Source organism: Scyliorhinus torazame, chromosome 25, assembly GCF_047496885.1.
Source record: "Scyliorhinus torazame isolate Kashiwa2021f chromosome 25, sScyTor2.1, whole genome shotgun sequence".
Classification (NCBI taxonomy): domain Eukaryota; kingdom Metazoa; phylum Chordata; class Chondrichthyes; order Carcharhiniformes; family Scyliorhinidae; genus Scyliorhinus; species Scyliorhinus torazame.
In genome coordinates, this window is record NC_092731.1 from 8,535,772 (window position 1) to 8,549,018 (window position 13,247).

Here is a 13,247-nt window from a genome sequence, read left to right on the forward strand (position 1 = left end):
CCCCCCCTGCTGGCGAGGCCCCGCGCGCGCACCCCCACCACCCCCCCCCCCTCCTCACCACCACCCCCTCCCCCCTCCCAGCCCCCCTCCCCCCCCCCCCTCCCTCGCCCCCCTCACCCCTCCCCGCCTCACCCCCCCCCCCACCCTCACCCCTACCCACCCCCCATCGCTCCCCCTACCCACCCCACCCTCCCACCCCTACCCACACCCGCCCTCACCCCTACCCACACCCCTCCTCACCCCTACCCCCCCCCCCTTCCTCACCCCTACCCCCCCCCCTCCCCCCTACCTACCCACTACCCCACCCCCCTCCCACCCATCCTACCCACCCCCCCTCCTACCCACCCCCCTCCCTCACTCCTACCCCCCCCCCCTCCCTCACCCCTACCCACCCCCCTCCCTCACCCCTACCCACCCCCCCTCCCTCACTCCCTACCCCCCCCCCTCCTCACCCCTACCCACACCCCGCCCTCACCCCTACCCACACCTCCCTCACTCCCTACCCACCACCCCCTTCCTCACCCCTACCCACCCCCTCACCCCTACCTACCCACTACCACACCCTCCCTCACTCCTACCCACCCCCCTCCTACCCACCCCCCTCCCTCACTCCTACCCACCCCCCCTCCTCACCCCTCCCCACACCCCCCTCCCTCACCCCCCTCACCCCTACCCAGCCCTCACCCCACCCCACCCCCCCTCCCTCACCCCTACCCACCCCCCTCCCTCACCCCTACCCACCCCTCCCTCACCCCTACCCACACCCCGCCCTCACCCCTACCCACACCCCTCCCTCACCCCTACCCACCACCCCTTCCTCACCCCTACCCACCCCCCCTCACCCCTACCTACCCACTACCCACCCCCCTCCCTCACTCCTACCCACCCCCCTCCTACCCACCCCCCCTCCCTCACTCCTACCCCCCTCCCTCAACCCTACCCACCCCCCCTCCCTCACCCCTACCCACCCCCCTCCCTCACCCCTACCCCCCTCCCTCACCCCCCACCCTCACCCTACCCACCCTCCCTCAACCCTACCCAACCCCCCTCCCTCACCTCTACCCAACCCCCCTCCCTCACCCCTACCCAACCCCCCCCTCCTCACCCCTACCCAACCACCCCCCTCCTCACCCCTACCCAACCCCCCCTCCCTCACCCCTACCCAACCCCCCCTCCCTCACCCCTACCCCACCCCCCTTCCTCACCCCTACCCACCCCCCTCCCTCACTCCTACCCCCCTCCCTCACCCCTACCCACCCCCCCTCCCTCACCCTACCCACCCCCCCTCCCTCACCCCTACCCACCCCCCTCCCTCACCCCTACCCCCCTCCCTCACACCCCTCCCTCACCCCTACCCCCCTCCCTCACCCCCCTCCCTCACCCCTACCCCCCTCCCTCACCCCTACCCCCCTCCCTCACCCTACCCCCCTCCCTCACCCCTACCCCCCTCCCTCACCCCTACCCCCCTCCCTCACCCCTACCCCCCTCCCTCACCCCTACCCACCCCCCCTCCCTCACCCTACCCAACCCCCCCTTCCTCACCCCTACCCCCCTTCCTCACCCCTACCCACCCTCCTCACTCACACCTAACCCCCCCTCCCCACCCCCTCTCCCTCACCCCTACCCTACCCCACTCCCCCTCCCTCACCCTACCCCCTCCTCACCCTACCCACCCTCCTCACTCACACCTAACCACCCCCCTCACCCCTACCCACCCCCCTCCCTCACCCCTACCCCCCCTCCCTCACCCCTACCCACCCCCCTCCCTCACCCCTACCCAACCCCCCCTTCCTCACCCCTACCCCCCTTCCTCACCCCTACCCACCCTCCTCACTCACACCTAACCCCCCCTCCCCACCCCCTCTCCCTCACCCCTACCCTACCCCACTCCCCCTCCCTCACCCCTACCCCCCTCCCTCACCCTACCCACCCTCCTCACTCACACCTAACCACCCCCCTCACCCCTACCCACCCCCTCCCTCACCCCTACCCACCCCCCTCCCTCACCCCTACCCACCCCCCCTCCCTCACCCCTACCCACCCCCCCTCCCTCACCCCTACCCACCCCCCCTCCCTCACCCCTACCCACACCCCTCCCTCACCCCTACCCCACACCCCCCTCACCCCTACCCACCCCCCCCCTCCTACCCACCCCCCTCCCTCACCCCTCCCCACACCCCCCTCCCTCACTCCTACCCACCCCCCCTCCCTCACCCCTACCCACCCCCCCTCCCTCACCCCTACCCACCCCCCTCCCTCACCCCTACCCACCCCCCTCCCTCACCCCTACCCACCCCCCTCCCTCACCCCTACCCACCCCCCCTCCCTCACCCCTCCCTCACCCCTACCCCACACCCCCCTCACCCCTACCCACCCTCACCCCTACCCCCCACCCACCCCCCTCCCTCACCCCTACCCCACACCCCCCTCACCCTACCCACCCCCCCCCCTCCTACCCACCCCCCTCCCTCACCCCTCCCCACACCCCCCTCCCTCACTCCTACCCACCCCCCCTCCCTCACCCCTACCCACCCCCCCTCCCTCACCCCTACCCACCCCCCCTCCCTCACCCCTACCCACCCCCCCTCCCTCACCCCTACCCACCCCCCCTCCCTCACCCCTACCCACACCCCTCCCTCACCCCTACCCCACACCCCCTCACCCCTACCCACCCTCACCCTACCCCCCCACCCACCCCCCCTCCCTCACCCCTACCCCACACCCCCCTCACCCCTACCCACCCCCCCCCCTCCTACCCACCCCCCTCCCTCACCCCTCCCCACACCCCCCTCCCTCACTCCTACCCACCCCCCCTCCCTCACCCCTACCCACCCCCCCTCCTCACCCCTACCCACCCCCCCTCCCTCACCCCTCCCCACACCCCCCTCCCTCACTCCTACCCACCCCCCTCCCTCACCCCTCCCCACACCCCCCTCCTCACTCCTACCCACCCCCCTCCCTCACCCCTACCCACCCCCCCTCCCTCACCCCTACCCACCCCCCCTCCCTCACCCCTACCCACCCCCCCTCCCTCACCCCTACCCCACACCCCCCTCACCCCTACCCACCCCCCTCCTCACCCCTCCCCACACCCCCCTCCCTCACGTCCTACCCACCCCCCCTCCCTCACCCCTACCCACCCCCCCTCCCTCACCCCTACCCACCCCCCTCCCTCACTCCTACCCACCCCCCCTCCCTCACCCACCCCCCTCCCTCACCCCTACCCACCCCCCCTCCCTCACCCCTACCCACCCCCCTCCCTCACGCCCTCCCTCACCCCTACCCCACACCCCCCTCACCCCTACCCACCCTCACCCCTACCCCCCCACCCACCCCCTCCCTCACCCCTACCCACACCCCCCTCACCCCTACCCACCCCCCCCCCTCCTACCCACCCCCCTCCCTCACCCCTCCCCACACCCCCCTCCCTCACTCCTACCCACCCCCCCTCCCTCACCCCTACCCACCCCCCCTCCCTCACCCCTACCCACCCCCCTCCCTCACCCCTACCCACCCCCCCTCCCTCACCCCTACCCACCCCCCCTCCCTCACCCCTACCCACCCCCCCTCCCTCACCCCTACCCACACCCCTCCCTCACCCCTACCCCACACCCCCCTCACCCCTACCCACCCTCACCCCTACCCCCCCACCCACCCCCCTCCCTCACCCCTACCCCACACCCCCCTCACCCCTACCCACCCCCCCCTCCTACCCACCCCCCTCCCTCACCCCTCCCCACACGCCCCTCCCTCACTCCTACCACCCCCCCTCCCTCACCCTACCCACCCCCCCTCCCTCACCCCTACCCACCCCCCCTCCCTCACCCCTCCCCACACCCCCCTCCCTCACTCCTACCCACCCCCCTCCCTCACCCCTCCCCACACCCCCCTCCCTCACTCCTACCCACCCCCCTCCCTCACCCTACCCACCCCCCCTCCCTCACCCCTACCCACCCCCCCTCCCTCACCCCTACCCACCCCCCCTCCTCACCCCTACCCCACACCCCCCTCACCCCTACCCACCCCCCTCCCTCACCCCTCCCCACACCCCCCTCCCTCACTCCTACCCACCCCCCCTCCCTCACCCCTACCCACCCCCTCCCTCACCCCTACCCACCCCCCTCCCTCACTCCTACCCACCCCCCCTCCCTCACCCACCCCCCTCCCTCACCCCTACCCACCCCCCCTCCTCACCCCTACCTACACCCCTCCCTCACCCCTACCCCACACCCCCTCACCCCTACCCACCCCCCCCCTCCTACCCACCCCCCTCCCTCACCCCTCCCCACACCCCCTCCCTCACTCCTACCCACCCCCCTCCCTCACCCCTACCCACCCCCTCCCTCACCCTCCCCACACCCCCCTCCCTCACTCCTACCCACCCCCCCTCCCTCACCCCTACCCACCCCCCTCCCTCACCCCTACCCACCCCCCCTCCCTCACCCCTACCCACCCCCCTCCCTCACCCCTACCCACCCCCCCTCCCTCACCCCTACCCACCCCCCCTCCCACCCCCCTCCCTCACCCCTCCCCACATCCCCCCTCCCTCACTCCTACCCACCCCCCCTCCCTCACCCCTACCCACCCCCCCTCCTCACCCCTACCCACCCCCCCTCCCTCACCCCTACCCACCCCCCTCCCTCACCCTACCCACCCCCCCTCCCTCACCCCTACCCAACCCCCCTCCCTCACCCCTACCCCACCCCCCCTTCCTCACCCCTACCCACCCCCCCTCCCTCACTCCTACCCCCCTCCCTCACCCCTACCCACCCCCCCTCCCTCACCCCTACCCACCCCCCCCTCCCTCACCCCTACCCACCCCCTCCCTCACCCTACCCCCCTCCCTCACCCCCTCCCTCACCCCTACCCCCCTCCTCACCCTACCCCCCTCCCTCACCCCTACCCCCCTCCTCACCCCCCCTCACCCCTACCCTACCCCCCTCCCTCACCCCTACCCCCTCCCTCACCCCTACCCCCCTCCCTCACCCCTACCCCCCTCCTCACCCCTACCCCCCTCCCTCACCCCTACCCCCCTCCCTCACCCCTACCCCCTCCCTCACCCTACCCACCCCCCCTCCTCACCCCTACCCACCCCCCCTCCCTCACCCTACCCAACCCCCCTTCCTCACCCCTACCCCCCTCCCTCACCCCTACCCCCCTCCCTCACCCCCCTCCCTCACCCCTACCCCCCTCCCTCACCCCTACCCCCCTCCCTCACCCCCCTCCCTCACCCCTACCCCCCTCCCTCACCCCTACCCCCCTCCCTCACCCCTACCCCCCTCCCTCACCCCTACCCCCCTCCCTCACCCCTACCCCCCTCCCTCACCCCTACCCCACCCCCCCTCCCTCACCCCTACCCAACCCCCCTTCCTCACCCTACCCCCCTTCCTCACCCCTACCCACCCTCCTCACTCACACCTAACCCCCCCTCCCCACCCCCTCTCCCTCACCCCTACCCCTACCCCACTCCCCTCCCTCACCCCTACCCCCCTCCCTCACCCCTACCCACCCTCCTCACTCACACCTAACCACCCCCTCACCCCTACCCACCCCCCCTCCCTCACCCCTACCCCCCTCCCTCACCCCTACCCACCCCCCCCTCCCTCACCCCTACCCAACCCCCCCTTCCTCACCCCTACCCCCCTTCCTCACACCCTACCCACCCTCCTCACTCACACCTAACCCCCCCCCTCCCCACCCCCTCTCCCTCACCCCTACCCTACCCCACTCCCCCTCCCTCACCCCTACCCCCCTCCCTCACCCCTACCCACCCTCCTCACTCACACCTAACCACCCCCCTCACCCCTACCCACCCCCCTCCCTCACCCCTACCCACCCCCCTCCCTCACCCCTACCCACCCCCCCCTCCCTCACCCCTACCCACCCCCCCTCCCTCACCCCTACCCACACCCCTCCCTCACCCCTACCCCACACCCCCCTCACCCCTACCCACCCCCCCCCTCCTACCCACCCCCCTCCCTCACCCCTCCCCACACCCCCCTCCCTCACTCCTACCCACCCCCCCTCCCTCACCCCTACCCACCCCCCCTCCCTCACCCCTACCCACCCCCCCTCCCTCACCCCTACCCACCCCCCTCCTCACCCCTACCCACCCCCCCTCCCTCACCCCTACCCACCCCCCCTCCCTCACCCCTCCCTCACCCTACCCACACCCCCCTCACCCCTACCCACCCTCACCCCTACCCCCCCACCCACCCCCCTCCCTCACCCCTACCCACACCCCCCTCACCCCTACCCACCCCCCCCCTCCTACCCACCCCCCTCCCTCACCCCTCCCCACACCCCCTCCCTCACTCCTACCCACCCCCCTCCCTCACCCCTACCCACCCCCCCTCCCTCACCCCTACCCACCCCCCCTCCCTCACCCTACCCACCCCCCCTCCCTCACCCCTACCCACCCCCCCTCCCTCACCCCTACCCACACCCCTCCCTCACCCCTACCCCACACCCCCCTCACCCCTACCCACCCTCACCCCTACCCCCCCACCCACCCCCCTCCCTCACCCCTACCCCACACCCCCCTCACCCCTACCCACCCCCCCCCTCCTACCCACCCCCCTCCCTCACCCCTCCCCACACCCCCCTCCCTCACTCCTACCCACCCCCCCTCCCTCACCCCTACCCACCCCCCTCCCTCACCCCTACCCACCCCCCCTCCTCACCCCTCCCACACCCCCCTCCCTCACTCCTACCCACCCCCCTCCCTCACCCCTCCCCACACCCCCCTCCCTCACTCCTACCCACCCCCCTCCCTCACCCCTACCCACCCCCCCTCCCTCACCCCTACCCACCCCCCCTCCCTCACCCCTACCCCACACCCCCCTCACCCCTACCCACCCCCCTCCCTCACCCCTCCCCACACCCCCCTCCCTCACTCCTACCCACCCCCCCTCCCTCACCCCTACCCACCCCCCCTCCCTCACCCCTACCCACCCCCCTCCCTCACTCCTACCCACCCCCCCTCCCTCACCCACCCCCCTCCCTCACCCCTACCCACCCCCCTCCCTCACCCCTACCCACCCCCCCTCCCTCACCCCTCCCTCACCCCTACCCCACACCCCCCTCACCCCTACCCACCCTCACCCCTACCCCCCACCCACCCCCCTCCCTCACCCCTACCCCACACCCCCCTCACCCCTACCCACCCCCCCCCCTCCTACCCACCCCCTCCCTCACCCCTCCCACACCCCCCTCCCTCACTCCTACCCACCCCCCCTCCCTCACCCCTACCCACCCCCCCTCCTCACCCCTACCCACCCCCCCCTCCCGCACCCCTACCCACCCCCCTCCCTCACCCCTACCCACCCCCCCTCCCTCACCCCTACCCACCCCCCCTCCCTCACCCCTACCCACCCCCCCTCCCTCACCCCTACCCACCCCCCCTCCCTCACCCCTACCCACCCCCCCTCCCTCACCCCTACCCACACCCCTCCCTCACCCCTACCCCACACCCCCCTCACCCCTACCCACCCTCACCCCTACCCCCCCACCCACCCCCCTCCCTCACCCCTACCCCACACCCCCCTCGACCCCTACCCACCCCCCCCTCCTACCCACCCCCCTCCCTCACCCCTCCCCACACCCCCCTCCCTCACTCCTACCCACCCCCCCTCCCTCACCCCTACCCACCCCCCTCCTCACCCCTACCCACCCCCCCTCCCTCACCCCTACCCACCCCCCCTCCCTCACCCCTACCCACACCCCTCCCTCACCCCTACCCCACACCCCCCTCACCCCTACCCACCCTCACCCTACCCCCCCACCCACCCCCCTCCCTCACCCCTACCCCACACCCCCCTCACCCCTACCCACCCCCCCCTCCTACCCACCCCCCTCCCTCACCCCTCCCCACACCCCCCTCCCTCACTCCTACCCACCCCCCCTCCCTCACCCCTACCCACCCCCCCTCCCTCACCCCTACCCACCCCCCCTCCCTCACCCCTCCCCACACCCCCCTCCCTCACTCCTACCCACCCCCCTCCCTCACCCCTACCCACCCCCCTCCCTCACCCCTCCCCACACCCCCCTCCCTCACTCCTACCCACCCCCCTCCCTCACCCCTACCCACCCCCCCTCCCTCACCCCTCCCCACACCCCCCTCCCTCACTCCTACCCACCCCCCTCCCTCACCCCTACCCACCCCCCCTCCCTCACCCCTACCCACCCCCCCTCCCTCACCCCTACCCACCCCCCCTCCCTCACCCCTACCCCCCTCCCTCACCCCTCCTCACACCCCCTCCCTCACTCCTACCCACCCCCCCTCCCTCACCCCTACCCACCCCCCCTCCCTCACCCCTACCCACCCCCCCTCCCTCACCCCTACCCACCCCCCTCCCTCACCCCTACCCACCCCCCCTCCCTCACCCCTACCCACCCCCCCTCCCACCCCCCTCCCTCACCCCTCCCCACACCCCCCTCCCTCACTCCTACCCACCCCCCCTCCCTCACCCCTACCCACCCCCCCTCCCTCACCCCTACCCACCCCCCCTCCCTCACCCCTACCCACCCCCCTCCCTCACCCCTACCCACCCCCCCTCCCTCACCCCTACCCAACCCCCCCTCCCTCACCCCTACCCCACCCCCCCTTCCTCACCCCTACCCACCCCCCCTCCCTCACTCCTACCCCCCTCCCTCACCCCTACCCACCCCCCCTCCCTCACCCCTACCCACCCCCCCTCCCTCACCCCTACCCACCCCCCCTCCCTCACCCCTACCCCCCTCCCTCACCCCCTCCCTCACCCCTACCCCCCTCCCTCACCCCTACCCCCCTCCCTCACCCCTACCCCCCTCCCTCACCCCCCTCCCTCACCCCTACCCCCCTCCCTCACCCCTACCCCCCTCCCTCACCCCTACCCCCCTCCCTCACCCCTACCCCCCTCCCTCACCCCTACCCCCCTCCCTCACCCCTACCCCCCTCCCTCACCCCTACCCCCCTCCCTCACCCCTACCCACCCCCCCTCCCTCACCCCTACCCACCCCCCCTCCCTCACCCCTACCCAACCCCCCCTTCCTCACCCCTACCCCCCTCCCTCACCCCTACCCCCCCTCCCTCACCCCCCTCCCTCACCCCTACCCCCCTCCCTCACCCCTACCCCCCTCCCTCACCCCCCTCCCTCACCCCTACCCCCCTCCCTCACCCCTACCCCCCTCCCTCACCCCTACCCCCCTCCCTCACCCCTACCCCCCTCCCTCACCCCTACCCCCCTCCCTCACCCCTACCCACCCCCCCTCCCTCACCCCTACCCAACCCCCCCTTCCTCACCCCTACCCCCCTTCCTCACCCCTACCCACCCTCCTCACTCACACCTAACCCCCCCTCCCCACCCCCTCTCCCTCACCCCTACCCTACCCCACTCCCCCTCCCTCACCCCTACCCCCCTCCCTCACCCTACCCACCCTCCTCACTCACACCTAACCACCCCCTCACCCCTACCCACCCCCCTCCCTCACCCCTACCCCCCTCCCTCACCCCTACCCACCCCCCCTCCCTCACCCCTACCCCCACCTACCCCCCCTTCCTCACCCCTACCCCCCTTCCTCACCCCTACCCACCCTCCTCACTCACACCTAACCCCCCCCTCCCCACCCCCTCTCCCTCACCCCTACCCTACCCCACTCCCCCTCCCTCACCCCTACCCCCCTCCCTCACCCCTACCCACCCTCCTCACTCACACCTAACCACCCCCCCTCACCCCTACCCACCCCCCTCCCTCACCCCTACCCACCCCCCTCCCTCACCCCTACCCACCCCCCCTCCCTCACCCCTACCCACCCCCCCTCCCTCACCCCTACCCACACCCCTCCCTCACCCCTACCCCACACCCCCCTCACCCCTACCCACCCCCCCCCTCCTACCCACCCCCCTCCCTCACCCCTCCCCACACCCCCCTCCCTCACTCCTACCCACCCCCCCTCCCTCACCCCTACCCACCCCCCCTCCCTCACCCCTACCCACCCCCCCTCCCTCACCCCTACCCACCCCCCTCCCTCACCCCTACCCACCCCCCCTCCCTCACCCCTACCCACCCCCCCTCCCTCACCCCTCCCTCACCCCTACCCCACACCCCCCTCACCCCTACCCACCCTCACCCCTACCCCCCCACCCACCCCCCTCCCTCACCCCTACCCCACACCCCCCTCACCCCTACCCACCCCCCCCCTCCTACCCACCCCCCTCCCTCACCCCTCCCCACACCCCCCTCCCTCACTCCTACCCACCCCCCCTCCCTCACCCCTACCCACCCCCCTCCCTCACCCCTACCCACCCCCCCTCCCTCACCCCTACCCACCCCCCCTCCCTCACCCTACCCACCCCCCCTCCCTCACCCCTACCCACACCCCTCCCTCACCCCTACCCCACACCCCCCTCACCCCTACCCACCCTCACCCTACCCCCCCACCCACCCCCCTCCCTCACCCCTACCCCACACCCCCCTCACCCCTACCCACCCCCCCCCTCCTACCCACCCCCCTCCCTCACCCCTCCCCACACCCCCCTCCCTCACTCCTACCCACCCCCCTCCCTCACCCCTACCCACCCCCCTCCCTCACCCCTACCCACCCCCCCTCCCTCACCCCTCCCCACACCCCCCTCCCTCACTCCTACCCACCCCCCTCCCTCACCCCTCCCCACACCCCCCTCCCTCACTCCTACCCACCCCCCTCCCTCACCCCTACCCACCCCCCCCTCCCTCACCCCTACCCACCCCCCCTCCCTCACCCCTACCCCACACCCCCCTCACCCCTACCCACCCCCCTCCCTCACCCCTCCCCACACCCCCCTCCCTCACTCCTACCCACCCCCCCTCCCTCACCCCTACCCACCCCCCCTCCCTCACCCCTACCCACCCCCCTCCCTCACTCCTACCCACCCCCCCTCCCTCACCCACCCCCCTCCCTCACCCCTACCCACCCCCCCTCCCTCACCCCTACCCACCCCCCCTCCCTCACCCCTCCCTCACCCCTACCCCACACCCCCCTCACCCCTACCCACCCTCACCCCTACCCCCCCACCCACCCCCCTCCCTCACCCCTACCCCACACCCCCTCACCCCTACCCACCCCCCCCCCTCCTACCCACCCCCCTCCCTCACCCCTCCCCACACCCCCCTCCCTCACTCCTACCCACCCCCCCTCCCTCACCCCTACCCACCCCCCCTCCCTCACCCCTACCCACCCCCCCTCCCTCACCCCTACCCACCCCCCCTCCCTCACCCCTACCCACCCCCCCTCCCTCACCCCTACCCACCCCCCCTCCTCACCCCTACCCACCCCCCCTCCCTCACCCCTACCCACCCCCCCTCCCTCACCCCTACCCACCCCCCCTCCCTCACCCCTACCCACCCCCCCTCCCTCACCCCTACCCACCCCCCCTCCCTCACCCCTACCCACCCCCCCTCCCTCACCCCTACCCACACCCCTCCCTCACCCCTACCCACACCCCCCTCACCCCTACCCACCCTCACCCCTACCCCCCCACCCACCCCCCTCCCTCACCCCTACCCCACACCCCCCTCACCCCTACCCACCCCCCCCCTCCTACCCACCCCCCTCCCTCACCCCTCCCCACACCCCCCTCCCTCACTCCTACCCACCCCCCCTCCCTCACCCCTACCCACCCCCCCTCCCTCACCCCTACCCACCCCCCCTCCCTCACCCCTACCCACCCCCCCTCCCTCACCCCTACCCACACCCCTCCCTCACCCCTACCCCACACCCCCCTCACCCCTACCCACCCTCACCCCTACCCCCCCACCCACCCCCCTCCCTCACCCCTACCCCACACCCCCCTCACCCCTACCCACCCCCCCCTCCTACCCACCCCCCTCCCTCACCCCTCCCCACACCCCCCTCCCTCACTCCTACCCACCCCCCCCTCCCTCACCCCTACCCACCCCCCCTCCCTCACCCCTACCCACCCCCCCTCCCTCACCCCTCCCCACACCCCCCTCCCTCACTCCTACCCACCCCCCTCCCTCACCCCTACCCACCCCCCCTCCCTCACCCCTCCCCACACCCCCCTCCCTCACTCCTACCCACCCCCCTCCCTCACCCCTACCCACCCCCCTCCCTCACCCCTCCCCACACCCCCCTCCCTCACTCCTACCCACCCCCCTCCCTCACCCCTACCCACCCCCCCTCCCTCACCCTACCCACCCCCCTCCCTCACCCCTACCCACCCCCCCTCCCTCACCCCTACCCACCCCCCTCCCTCACTCCTACCCACCCCCCCTCCCTCACCCACCCCCCTCCCTCACCCCTACCCACCCCCCCTCCCTCACCCCTACCCACCCCCCTCCCTCACTCCTACCCACCCCCCCTCCCTCACCCACCCCCCTCCCTCACCCCTCCTCACACCCCCCTCCCTCACTCCTACCCACCCCCCTCCCTCACTCCTACCCACCCCCCCTCCCTCACCCACCCCCCTCCCTCACTCCTACCCACCCCCCTCCCTCACTCCTACCCACCCCCCCTCCCTCACCCACCCCCCTCCCTCACCCCTACCCACCCCCCCTCCCTCACCCCTACCCTCCCTCACCCCTACCCTCCCCCTCCCCCAGGTACCTGTCGCTTCGCCGCCACATCCGGGGATTCCCAAACCACAGGCGCCACATCCGGGAAACCGGATCACCCGGGCGACAGGAGAAACCAACCGACCCGGGAGAGAGGGGGGAACCGGGAGATACCAACTGGCGCGGAAGGGAGGGGGGGGGACCGGGAGAGACTTTTATTATTATTATTTTGAAGCCAAAGAATCCAAACAGCGCCCCCCCCTCTGACTCCTCCTTCAAACTTTGCACGGGTACAGGTCTGGGCATCTCTCCGTCCCCAACCCGCGGTCCAGCGCAGGATGTCCCGCTTTCCAAAGTCAGGGTGATCGGGCGGCCAGTCACCGCCAGCGATTCCCAACCGCCGTCACTAACCCTCGGCTGTTTGCCCAATTTCTTATATTATTTGAATCATTTTTAGGATGTGGGTGCTGCTGGTTAGCCCAGCGTTTATTGCCCATCCCAACTTTTACAGATGCACCATAGAAAGCATCCTATCGGGCTGCATCACAGCCTGGTATGGCAACTGCTCAGCCCAGGACCGCAAGAAACCTCAGAGACTCGTGAACACCGCCCAGTCCATCACACGAACCTGCCTCCCATCCATTGACTCCGTCTACACCTCCCGCTGCCTGGGGAAAGCGGGCAGTATAATCAAAGACCCCTCCCACCCGGCTT

At 72.4% G+C, this 13,247-nt stretch overlaps 1 protein-coding gene across 2 annotated transcripts in view; it reads right to left on the minus strand.

Annotated features, from left to right (window-relative positions):
* Positions 1–12,627, minus strand: part of pak4 (p21 protein (Cdc42/Rac)-activated kinase 4) — a 164,899-nt gene extending 152,272 nt beyond the window's left edge. Inside the window, exon 1 of one of the 2 annotated variants that reach the window (XM_072489946.1) lies at positions 12,586–12,627. The gene's annotated coding sequence lies outside the window, so the exon portion shown is untranslated. The remainder of the gene's footprint in view (positions 1–12,585) is intronic. The other variant, XM_072489942.1, reaches the window with a different exon arrangement.
* Between the last annotated feature and the right edge of the window lie 620 nt (positions 12,628–13,247).